Raw genomic sequence first — 12619 nt, 5'->3', positions numbered from 1 at the left:
CATCATCATCTTGTGCCTTTGATCTCCATCTCCAAAGCACCGTCATGATCATCATCGTCACCGGCTTGACACCTTGGTCTTCATCGAAGCATCATTGTCATCTCACCAACTGTTTCTTCCACGACTATTGCTACCGCTTACTGATAAAGTAAATCAATTACATGGCGATTGCATTTCATACAATAAAGCGACAACCATATGGCTCCTACCAGTTGCCGATAACTGAGTTACAAAACATGATCATCTCATACAACAATTTATATAATCACGTCCTGACCATATCACATCACAACATGCCCTGCAAAAACAAGTTAGACGTCCTCTACTTTGTTGTTGCAAGTTTTACGTGGCTGCTATGGGCTTAGCAAGAACCGTTCTTACCTACGCATCAAAACCACAACGATTTTTCATCAAGTTTGCTGTTTTAACCTTCAACAAGGACTGGGCATAGTCACACTCGATTCAACTAAAGTTGGAGAAACAGACACCCACTAGCCACCTATGTGCGAAGCACATCGGTAGAACCAGTCTTGTGTAAGTGTACGCGTAATGTCGGTCTGAGCCGCTTCATCCAACAATACCGCCGAATCAAAGTATGACATGCTGGTAAGCAGTATGACTATTATCGCCCACAACTCTTTGTGTTCTACTCGTGCATATAACATCTATGCATATACCTGGCTCGGATGCCACTATTGGGGAACATAGTATTTCAAAAAAATTCCTACGATCACGCAAGATTTATCTAGGAGATGCATAGCAATGATAGGGGAGAGTGTGTCTATGTACCCTCGTAGCCCGAAAGCGGAAGCGTTTAGTAACGCGGTTGATGTAGTCGAACGTCTTCGCGATCCAACCGACCAAGTACCGAACACACGGCACCTCCGCGATCTGCACACGTTCAGCTCGGTGACGTCCCTCGAACTTCTAGATCCAGCTGAGGTTGAGGGAGAGTTTCGTCAGCACGACGGCGTGTTGACAGTGATGATGAAGTTACCGACGCAGGGCTTCGCCTAAGCTCTACAACGATATGACCGAGGTGGAAATATGTGGAGGGGGCACCGCACACGGCTAAGATCAACTTGTGTGTCTATGGGGTGCCCCCTTGTAACGCCCTCGATGCGGCTATATCTCCTACGTGTCGAAGCACGACTTAGAGGCATAACCGCATTGAAAGAAATGTCGCAACTAAGGTAATCTTCACAGCAACCCATGTAAATAGATAATAAGGGGAAAGGTACATAGTTGGCTTACACTCGCCACGTCACACAAAGTACAGAAATAGCATTACAACATCCAATACACTCATGGTCTGACTACGGTACCAAAATAAAAGATCAACCCCAACATGCGACATGGTCCCGATCGCCCCAACTGGGCACCACTACTGATCATCAGGGAAAGACACATAGTAGCGAGGGGAGGCTTCATCGAACTCCCACTTGAGCTCAAGCGCATCATCTGGAACGGAGTCATCAGGCCCTGCATCTGGTTTGGAAGTAATCTATGAGCCATGGGGACTCAGCAATCTCGCACCCTCGCGATCAAGACTATTTAAGCTTATAGGTAAGGCAAGGTAATATGTGGAGCTGCAGCAAGCGACTAGCATATATGGTGGCTAACCTGTTCGCAAAAGAGAGCGAGAAGAGAAGGCAAAGCACGAATGAAGAACTATAGAACAACCTACGGCAAGCATTACTCCAACACTGTGTTCACTTCCAGGACTCCGCCGAGAAGAGACCATCACGGTTACACACGCCGTTGATTCATTTTAATTAAGTTAAGGTTCAAGTTATCTATAACTGGACATTAACAAATTCCCATCTGCCCATAACCGGGGGCACGGCTTTTGAAAGTTCAAATCCCTGTTGGGGAGTCCCAACTTAGCCCATGACAAGCTCTCACGGTCAACGAAGGATATACCTTCGCCCGAATGTGCCGACAAATCCCGATAGGAGCTGCACATATCTCGTTCTCAGGGCACACTCAGATGAGACATCCTACGAGTAAAACCAAACCTCAAGTTGCCCCAAGGTGGCCCCGCAGTCTGCTCGGTCGGACCAACACTCAGAGGAGAACTGGCCCGGGGGGGGGGTCTAAAATAAGATGACCCTTGGGCTCCGAAAACCCAAGGGAAAAAGAGGCTAGGTGGCAAATGGTAAAACCAAGGTTGAGCATTGCTGGAGGAGTTTTATTCAAGGCGATTTGTCAAGGGGTTCCCATTATTACCCAACCGCGTAAGGAACGCAAAAATCCGGGAACATAACACCGATATGACGGAAACTAGGGCGGCAAGAGTGGAACAAAACACTAGGCAAAAGGCCGAGACTTCCACCCTTTACCAAGTATATAGGTGCATTAAGATAGCAAGATAATATAGTGATATCCCAACAAGATAATAAAGTTCCAACAAGGAACGATCTCCAATCTTCACCTGCAACTAGCAACGCTATAAGAGGGGCTGAGCAAAGCGGTAACATAGCCAAACAACGGTTTGCTAGGACATGGTGGGTTAGAGGTTTGACATGGCAATTTGGGAGGCATGAGAAGAAAGTGGTAGGCATCATAGCATAGGCATAGCAAAAGAGCGAGCATCTAGCAAAGCAAAGATAGAAGTGATTTTGAGGGTATGATCATCTTGCCTGCAAAGTTGTCAGAGTTGACTGGATCCTCGAAAGCAAACTCAACGGGCTCCTCGTTAGCGAACTCGTCTCCTGGCTCTACCCAAACAAGACAAACAATCAAAAGGAACACAATCAACCACATGCAAATGCTCATACAACATGATGCAAACATGGTATGCTATGCGGGATGCGATATGTGATGTATATGCAAGATTTGACAAGGAATGATTGAACGTGGCCTCAACTTGGAAATCCAAGTGTGCCACTGGAAAGGTGAGGTGATTTTGGTTGAAATCGATATAAAGAACACCGGAATCGGATGCACGGTTTGGAAATGGCAAGCAAAACAAATATGGCACCGGTCTGCGATAAACAGCAAGTAGCCATCTAAATGCATCAAGATAAATATGCTACAGCACTCCAACATGGCAAAAAAATACATGGCAGGGATCCACTCATAATGCTTGACAAAAGATGAACACCGAGCTACGGCCAATTCATCCATTAATAGGTTCAAACAAGCATGGCAAAAGTGCAAATGATAAACAGGTTTCAGACTTAGTGAAATTAACACAAGCCTGGAATTTCAGATCAGGTAGCACACTTTGGAGCAAGAAAACTATATGTTACAGGAACTTATCATGGCAAAGCAAGGCACGGAATGGAGCTACTCAAAGAGCTTAACAAAAGTCCCTTAGTGACCTTGAGCCGAAAGGGATCAGAAAATACAATTGCAAGCATGTGAACATGGCAAAAACATAAACAGATCTCAGACTTAGTGAAAAACTGGAGCATGCAAATATCTTAATGAGTAGGCATGTTTATGAGCTCGATGCACTCACTACAGATTAAGGAATGACAAACTAAGCATTCACCCATTAAGAATACATATCATATAAGCTAGACATGGCAAGAACAACAAGATAGCATGCACGGATCAACAACAACATCCTTGGCAAAATCACTAACAAGTAGACAATCTGCCAGGATTCACGAAATAGCAAAAGTAGAGCTCGATTGACTCACGCTAGGTTGCTCCATAATTTCAAATAAAGACATGGATGGATAGAGCACTACAAGATTAACAAATCATACTTACTGATCATCCTCAAAAGAGGCACGGATCACTAGAAAACAACATGAACATATGGCATAATGATAAAAACAAATCAAGGACTTAGTGAAATTGCTAAGTCCCTGAAATCAGCATTAACAAATGCACCACTTTGCAAGCTTGTGCTAGTCACCACACACATCACAAAATTACATGGATAGCACCTCTCGAAAGATGGCAAAGCATATAACAAAACACATGTAGAGCTCAGGGGCATATCATGCACACAATAATAATGGCAAAAATGACAAATAGCTATTTGGTGCAGCAGATCTGACAATTAACTCAAATAGCTCTCTTCCAACAGCATTTTGGGCATCAAGATGAGCTCAAATGAAAATGATGCAATGAAATGAAACGATGTGCTCTCTGAGGCGAACATTTTTATATGCTACACGCCCAAAACGGATCTACGGATGCGGAGATATAGCATGATGAAAAATGCAATTTGTCTAGGGTTTCGGGAGAAAGTCAACCGAGGAGGGGATCTCAGATCCAGATCTGGTTTGCACACGGAACGAGGTTCGCCGACCGGAGCTTCGAGGTCGCCGGAGTGGACTTGCCGCGGAGGAGGGGGCCGGTCGCCGGCGAGGTGGCCGGAGAGGTGGTCGGGCGCCGGATCTGGAGCGGCGGACGGTGGGTGGCGGCGGTTGGCGGTGCCGGCCTCGGTTGGCGCGGATGCCGGCGAGCGGCCAGGCGAGCGCCGACGGAAGGGGAGGCGGCGGCCGCGGCAGAGGTGCGGCGGACCGGGCGCGGGGAAGAAGCTCCCGGGCGGCGGCGGGGCGCATTGGGCCTCGGGGGCCCGGCCTGGGCCTCCCGGGCCGGCGGCGGCGATGAAGTGGGGTTGCGGCTCGGCCAATGGGGGCGTGCCACGTGGCGGCGGGGTGGAAGTCGGACATGTCCGGCGCCGGCGGACGTTGTCCGGCGTGCGGAGGAAGACGGAGACTAGGGTTTCGGGGGAGAGATCCGAAATTTCGGGAGTGGGTCTTTAAATAGGCATAGGAGGAGCTAGGAGAGTCCAAATGAGGTGCAGTTTTCGGCCACGCGATCGTGATCGAACGCTCTAGATGATGGAGAGGGTTTTGGTGGGTTTTGGGCCAAATTGGAGGGGTGTTGGGCTGCAACACACACGAGGCCTTCTCGGTCTCTCGGTTAACCGTTGGAGTATCAAACAAAGTCCAAATGGTACGAAACTTTACAGGCGGTCTACCGGTAGTAAACCAAGGCCGCTTGGCAAGTCTCGGTCCAATCCGGAAATGTTTAATCCCCACACATGAAAGGAAGGTAGAAAGGACCACCGGAGGAGATAGGAGCGCCGGAATGCAAAACGGGCAACGGGGAAAATGCTCGGAAGCATGAGACGAACACGTATGCAAATGCAATGCACATGATGACATGATATGAGATGCATTACAATAACAACAACAACAACAACACACGGAGACAAAAACCCGAACCCGAGGAAATAAAATAACTTAGCGCCGGAAATGGCATGAGTTGGAGTACATATAAGGTAAATTACATCCGGGGTGTTACAACACTCCACCACTACGAAAGGATCTCGTCCCGAGATCTAGGACTGGAAGAACGCCGGGTACTCAGAATGGAGGTGATCCTCGCATTCCCAGGTGGCTTCATGGTCGAAATGGTGTGACCACTTGACTTTGAGGAATTTGATTGACTTATTGCGAGTCTTGCGTTCAGTCTCTTCGAGAATAGCAACGGGGTGCTCACGGTAAGAGAGATCTTCTTGGAGATCAATGTCTTCGAAGTTGATGGTGCGGTCAGGAGTCTTGAAGCACTTGCGGAGCTGAGAGACATGGAACACGTCATGCACATTTGCAAAGTTTGAAGGAAGCTCGAGTTGATAGGTGAGATTGCCTCTCTTGCTGATGATTTTTAAAGGACCCATATATCTAGGGGCAAGCTTCCCTTTGATACCGAAGCAACGAATACCTTTCATTGGAGAGACGCGGAGGTAAACATGATCTCCGATCTCGAAAGCCAAATCGCGGTGCTTACTATCATAGTAGCTCTTCTGGCGCGATTGCGCTGCTTTGAGGTTATCTCAAATGACTTTGCACATCTCCTCTGCCTCTGTGATCAAGTCATTTCCAAGAAGTTGATGTTCACTGGTTTCAGACCAGTTAAGAGGAGTACGACACTTCCTGCCATACAAAATTTCGAATGGGGCCTTGCCCGAACTTGCTTGAAAACTGTTGTTGTAGGAGAATTCGGCATATGGAAGACAATCTTCCCACTTCATACCGAAGGAGATAACGCAAGCCCTGAGCATATCTTCAAGAATCTGATTGACACGCTCGACTTGACCGCTAGTTTGAGGATGGAAAGCTGTGCTGAAGCGGATGTTGGTGCCCATGGCCTTCTGAAAAGACTCCCAAAACTTGGAGGTAAAGATGCTGCCATGGTCTGAAGAGATCACCTGTGGAATACCGTGCAGCGAGACAATCCGAGAGGTATACAGCTTCGCCAATTGAGCTGCAGTGATAGACTCTTTGATAGGCAGAAAGTGAGCCACTTTAGTGAGTTTGTCAATGACAATGAATATAGCATCATTGCCACGCTTGGACTTTGGAAACCCAGTCACGAAGTCCATCTCAATGTGGTTAAACTTCCATTGTGAAATGGCAAGAGGTTGGAGGAGACCAGCTGGCCTTTGATGTTCTGCCTTCACTCTTCTGCAGACATCACATTCATTCACGAACTGAGCAATCTCGCGCTTCATTCGAGTCCACCAATAAGCCTGCTTGAGGTCCTGATACATCTTCGTACTCCCAGGGTGGATGGAGAGGAGTGAATTGTGAGCCTCATTCATGATAACTTTACGAAGATCACATTTGGGCACAACAATACGATCCTCGAAGAAGAGAGTATCCTTGTCATCAAGGCGGTAGCACTTGTACTTGGGTTGACTCTTGACAATCCCAATCTTCACCTTCTTCACCATAGCATCAAGAAGTTGAGCCTCGCGAATCTGGTCTTCCAAGGTAGGAGAGACTTGAAGGTTGGCGAGGAAACCTTGAGGAACAACTTGCAGATTGAGTTTGCAGAAAGCTTCACAAAGCTCGGGTTGGTAAGGCTTGAGAATCAGGCTGTTCCTGTAAGCTTTCCTGCTCAATGCGTCAGCAATCACATTGGCCTTGCCTGGATTATACTCGATACTCGGATTATACTCTTGAATCATTTCGACCCAACGAGTTTGCCTGAGGTTGAGATTAGGCTGAGTGAAGATGTACTTGAGGCTCTTTTGTGTCAGTGAAAATGTCCACTTTTCTTCCCAATAAGAGATGTCTCCAAGTCAAAAGAGCATGCACAACTGCCGCCAACTCGAGGTCATGAGTGGGGTAGTTCTTCTCATTGGGCTTCAACTGGCGAGAGGTATAAGCCACAACTTTCTTCTCTTGCATCAACACTGCACCAAGACCTTGGAGAGAGGCATCGCAGAAGACCTCGAACGGTTTGGATTCGTCAGGAGGAGTCAAAACTAGAGCAATGACCAATTTCTCTTTCAAAGTTATGAAAGCGATGTCACATTCCGGAGACCAAACGTACTTGACGTGCTTCTCGAGAAGGTTTGAAAGAGGCTTCACAATCTTAGAAAAATTCTCCACGAACCTTCGACAGTATTTTGCGAGACCAAGGAAGCTGTGGAGTTGCTTCACGTTCTCAGGTGGTTCCCAATTCACAATTGCAGACACCTTCTCAGGATTCACCGCTATGCCCTTGGCAGAGATGATATGCCCAAGATAGAGAACCTCATCGAGCCAAAACTCGCACTTTGAGAACTTGGCGTAGAACTGGTGTTCTCTGAGCTTATCGAGCACCAAACGCAAGTGCTTGGCATGATCTTCCTTGTTCTTCGAAAAGACCAGAATGTCGTCGAGATAGACCAAAATGAAGTCATTTGTGTAGGCGTTGAAGATGAAGTTCATCATGCGAGAGAAAGTCGGAGGGGCGTTGACGAGGCCAAAAGACATGAAAGTGTATTTGTATGAACCATAGCTTGTTCTGAAAGCCGTCTTGGGAATATCTTGCTCACGGATTCGAATCTGGTGAAAACCCATACGGAGATCAAGCTTGGAGAATACTTGGGCACATTTGAGTTGTTCGAACAACTCATTGATGTTTGGAAGTGGGTACTTGTTCTTGATAGTCTTCTTGTTCAATGGACGGTAGTCAACACAAAGTCGGTCCGTTCCATCCTTCTTCTTTACAAAAAGAACTCCACGACCCCACGGAGAAGAACTAGGTCGGATGAGACCCATTCTCTCTTGAATATCGAGTTGCTTCTTCAGCTCCTTCAACTCTTCAGGTCCGAGCTTGTAAGGACGTTTGCAAACAGGTTTCGTGCCAGGCTCAAGATCGATGACGAATTCAAGTGGCCGGTGCGAAGGCATTCCTGGAAGCTCTTCTGGAAAGACGTCTTGATATTCGCAAACAACTAGAATTTGCGAGATGGCATCCAGTTCACCCTTCTCATTGAGAGAAAATAGATGGATTGTATCATCACGAGCGGCAAAGACAATTAAATCCTCGGACGAATGAGTCAATTGAATCTGCCTGGCAGCACAATCAAGGTGCTCCTTGTGCTTAGAAAGCCAATCCATTCCGAGAATAAGATCAATATCTGAGTTACCAAGGACCACTGGAGAGGATAGAAACTTGTAGTCGCCCAACGTGATAGAGACATCGGGAGCAATCAAACTAGAAGTCAAAAGCTTGCCGGGAGAAACAACTTGCATGGCTTTGGGCATAGCCTCAGTATCAACATTGTGCTTCGATGCAAATGGGCATGGCAAGAAAGAATGCGATGCACCAGTATTAAAAAGTACTTTAGCTGGAATATCGTTAACAGGAAGGTTACCCATGATGACATCTGATGAGTCCTCTGCCTGAGCTGCATTCATCAAGTTGACCTTGGCGTGCTTGGGGTTATGCTTGACCACAGCTGTACTTGCCGATCTCATAGGAGAAGGAGGAGGGAGACGCCTCTGGTTGAAGCATTTGTTGGCATAGTGACCCTTCTATTGGCACTTGTTTCACATGACCTCTGAAAGCGGACGGTGATATGAAGCACTCGATCTTGGAGCTTGAGACGAAGTCTTGTTCTGAAAGCCAGGGTTGGTGGGTGGGAAGATCCACTGCCACCTTTGCTCTTCTGTTGAAACGGCTGACGGAACAGAGGAGGAGGAAGACAATACTTCTGCTGCTGGGCCACTTGAGTATAGGAAGAAGGAGTAGCATCTCTGACTCGCTTCTTGGAAGCATCACACTTCAGTTGAGCAGCCTCTTGCTTCAATGCCATGTTGTAGAACTCATCATACCTCAAGGGCTCAAAGAGAATAAGAGCTAGCTGGATTTCTTCTCTGAGACCACCCCTGAACTGGTATATCATGCTCTTCTCGTCGGGGACGTCCTGCTTAGCAAAGCGGGCGAGCTTCTGAAACAACTTGTTGTAGTCATAGATAGACATAGAGCCTTGCTTCAGGTTGCGGAATTCCTCATGCTTGCTTTCAACCACGCTCTGAGGAATATGATGAGCTTTGAAGTCTTGACGGAATTCATCCCAGGTAATCTCATGGCCTCCTCTGGAATCTTTGTACTGCTGAAACCATTCTGCAGCATGGTCTTTGAGGTGGAAGGAAGTGAACTTGACAAAGTACTCAGGCCTGACGTTACTGCACTCGAAATGCTTGCACAAGTCCACGAGCCAATCGTCAGCATCAGTTGCCTCAACACAATTGCTGAAAGTCTTTGGCTGGTTAGCAAGGAACTGGTTGAGTGTAGCAAAGCGATTCTGATTGTTGCCCTGGATGCCTTGGTTCGCTTGGTTCGCTTGGTTGCGCTCTTGAAGAATTTGCATGATCAACTGCGTGTTTGCATTGGTAGCGGCCATCACAGCTTGCCATGCCTCCGGAGGCGGAGGTGGTGGTGGCGGATCAGGATTCGGAGTCGTGCGCGTTGGAGGAGCCATCCTGAAGAGGTTGACATCCATTAGCACATTGATAGATAAGATTGAAGCTGAATCAAGCGGGTAGAAATTGCAACATATCGTCTTCACATCCGAACGAAATGAACGAATGCATTCCAATTGAAATGGTCACATATCCATAAAGTGAGAAGCCACTTAGAATTTAGGTAGCAGAAATAAAATCAACAAGGTACGGAGCAAGAACGAATACTCGGTAAGGATCACCCAATCTCAAACCAAATATCCGTGGAAGAAGAACTAGAGCTACAAGAATTCCCACCTATGAAACTCCCGAACCTTTCCGGTTATGCAATCAGGTGTTGGGGATACAGGGGAAGCATAATATCTCACCCAAATCTAGCAAATCCTACATCCAGCTGTATCCATCCTTCAACACATAACCGAGAAAACTTCGGAAATTGTCTACCTCAACCTTCAAAAAGCATCCGTTATACAAGTTATGGCAATACTCCCGAACTCCCGCCCCAGTACTGGGTGGCGTCGAGGTTATCTCACCAACAACTGCATAAAAGAGATTTCTGATGTCGGCGAACTAAACTCAGGTATTCCAGAACTGCAACGATAAAATTGTGATGACAACACCTCGGAGCTCAACTCCCCGGGACACTGCCACAACCCCTAAATGACAGGAGGCACCAAGAACAATGTTCTCGTCACAAATCGATCAGAACGATTCTAAGATACCCGCGTGATCCTAAATTTTTTTAGTGAAATTTGAGAAGAGAAGAGTCAAAACTCTATGTTAGGATGCCTTACCAGAGCGATGAAGGGACTGGGGAGTAAAAAGAATTCCTAAACTCTCCGATATATAATTCCTAAATGACTCAAAACATTTTTTCTAGACTCAACTCGTCCGCTAAATCGATCAAGCAATGGGGCTCCTAAGGTCGGGGAAGGCTCTGATACCAACTTGTAACGCCCTCGATGCGGGTATATCTCCTATGTGTCAAAGCACGACTTAGAGGCATAACCGCATTGAAAGCAATGTCGCAAGTAAGGTAATCTTCACAACAACCCATGTAAATAGATAATAAGGGGAAAGGTACATAGTTGGCTTACACTCGCCACGTCACACAAAGTACATAAATAGCATTACAACATCCAATACACTCATGGTCCGACTACTGTAGCAAAATAAAAGATCAACCCCAACATGCGACATGGTCCCGATCGCCCCAACTGGGCACCACTACTGATCATCAGGGAAAGACACATAGCAGCAATGGGAGGCTTCATCGAACTCCCACTTGAGCTCAAGCGCATCATCTGAAACAGAGTCATCAAGCCCTGCATCTGGTTTGGAAGTAATCTGTGAGCCACGGGTACTCAGCAATCTCGCTCCCTCGCGATCAAGACTATTTAAGCTTATAGGTAAGGCAAGGTAATATGTGGAGCTGCAGCAAGCGACTATCATATATGGTGGCTAACCTGTTCGCAAAAGAGAGCGAGAAGAGAAGGCAAAGCACGAACGAAGAACTATAGAACAACCTATGGTAAGCATTACTCCAACACCGTGTTCACTTCCAGGACTCCGCCGAGAAGAGACCATCACGGTTACACACGCCGTTGATTCATTTTAATTAAGTTAAGGTTCAAGTTATCTATAACTGGACATTAACAAATCCCCATCTGCCCATAACCAGGGGCACGGCTTTTGAAAGTTCAAATCCCTGCAGGGGAGTCCCAACTTAGCCCATGACAAGCTCTCCCGAGACATTACGATCAGACTCGGTATCCCGGTTCTACAAGACAACTTCGACAAGTCAAAACAAATCCAGCAACACCACCCGAATGTGCCGACAAATCCCGATAGGAGCTGCACATATCTCGTTCTCAGGGCACACTCATATGAGACATCCTACGAGTAAAACCAAACCTCAAGTTGCCCCAAGGTGGCCCCGCAGTCTGCTCGGTCGGACCAACACTCGGAGGAGCACTGGCCCGGGGGGGTCTAAAATAAGATGACCCTTGGGCTCCGGAAACCCAAGGGAAAAAGAGGCTAGGTGGCAAATGGTAAAACCAAGGTTGGGCATTGCTCGAGGAGTTTTATTCAAGGCGATTTGTCAAGGGGTTCCCATTATTACCCAACCGCGTAAGGAACGCAAAAATCTGGGAACATAATACCGATATGACGGAAACTAGGGCGGCAAGAGTGGAACAAAACACTAGGCAAAAGGCCGAGACTTCCACCCTTTACCAAGTATATATGTGCATTAAGATAACAAGATAATATAGTGATATCCCAACAAGATAATAAAGTTCCAACAAGGAACGATCTCCAATCTTCACCTGCAACTAGCAACGCTATAAGAGGGGCTGATCAAAGCGGCAACATAGCCAACAATGGTTTGCTAGGACATGGTGGGTTAGATATTTGACATGGCAATTTGGGAGGCATGAGAAGAAAGTGGTAGGCATTGTAGCATAGGCATAGCAAAAGAGCGAGCATCTAGCAAAGCAAAGATAGAAGTGATTTCGAGGGTATGATCATCTTGCCTGCAAAGTTGTCAGAGTTGACTAGATCCTCGAAAGCAAACTCAACGGGCTCCTCGTTAGCGAACTCGTCTCCCGGCTCTACCCAAACAAGACAAACAAGCAAAAGGAACACAATCAACCACATGCAAATGCTCGTACAACATGATGCAAACATGGTATGCTAGGCGGGATGCGATATGTGATGTATATGCAAGATTTGACAAGGAATGATTGAACCTGGCCTCAACTTGGAAATCCAAGTGTGCCACTGGAAAGGTGAGGTGATTTTGGTTGAAATCGATATAAAGAACACCGGAATCGGATGCACGGTTTGGAAATGGCAAGCAAAACAAATATGGCACCGGTCTGCGATAAACAGCAAGTAGCCATCTA

This window comes from Triticum aestivum, chromosome 4A (genome assembly GCF_018294505.1).
Source record: "Triticum aestivum cultivar Chinese Spring chromosome 4A, IWGSC CS RefSeq v2.1, whole genome shotgun sequence".
Taxonomy (NCBI): domain Eukaryota; kingdom Viridiplantae; phylum Streptophyta; class Magnoliopsida; order Poales; family Poaceae; genus Triticum; species Triticum aestivum.
The sequence above is the reverse complement of the archived record's forward strand: the minus strand, read 5'-3'. Positions refer to the sequence as shown.